Consider the following 901-nt stretch of genomic DNA (forward strand, 5'->3'; position numbering starts at 1 on the left):
ATCGATGTGAGACAAAAGATTGAAAAACAATCAAGAAACAAGGTGCACAGTAATCTTGAAAATGTAACTATATTTTGCAAATGATTTTCATGTTAAAGGAGGACACCAGTTTCTTGAACTAAATATTTAAATTTAATTGCAGTTGCTATTTCTGAATTAAGAAAAATTAAGAAAATTACTGAAATCTAAGGCTCTACACAGGGCCGAACATGAAAGAAACAAATAAAGAGAAAAAAAATGGGTTCGAGAGAAAGATTGAAAGACAATCAAGAAACAAGGTGCTGCGTAATCGTGAAAATAACTTAAATTTCGGAAATAATTTTCAAGTGAAAAGAGGACACCATTTTCTTTAATTAAATATTTAAATTTAAATTTAATTGCAGTTGCTACTCCTAAATTAAGAAAAATTAAGAAAACTACTGAAATCTAAGGCTTTATATAGAATTGGGCCGAACAGGAAAGAAACAAACATAATAAATAGAGAGAACAAAATCGATGAGAGACAAAATATTGAAAGACCATCAAAGAAACAAGGTACATTAGAACTTGGCTTATCCGGTCTAGTTTATCTGAATCAAGTTTGAAGAGATGAAAAAAAATATTCGTTTAAATGATAATTCTAAATTATGATCACAAGAACAGAACTATAAATGCACCGCATATTCGCTCTTTAAAAATCGTTCTTTATTATTCGTTCTCTATTATTCGTTCTTTATTATTCGTTCTTTATTACTCGTTCTTTATATTCGCTTTTAACTCCTGCATTGGTCGTGCAGCAAATTTCACTAATCTAATAATCAACAGGGCCTATTTGGAGTTTCAGTTTGACACTACTACAGCTGAACTATAAATAATAAAGTGTTTACGAGTAACAATCAAGGGCGGATCCAGAAACTGTTCA

The sequence above is a fragment of the Uloborus diversus genome, unplaced genomic scaffold, assembly GCF_026930045.1.
Source record: "Uloborus diversus isolate 005 unplaced genomic scaffold, Udiv.v.3.1 scaffold_12, whole genome shotgun sequence".
Classification (NCBI taxonomy): Eukaryota; Metazoa; Arthropoda; class Arachnida; order Araneae; family Uloboridae; genus Uloborus; species Uloborus diversus.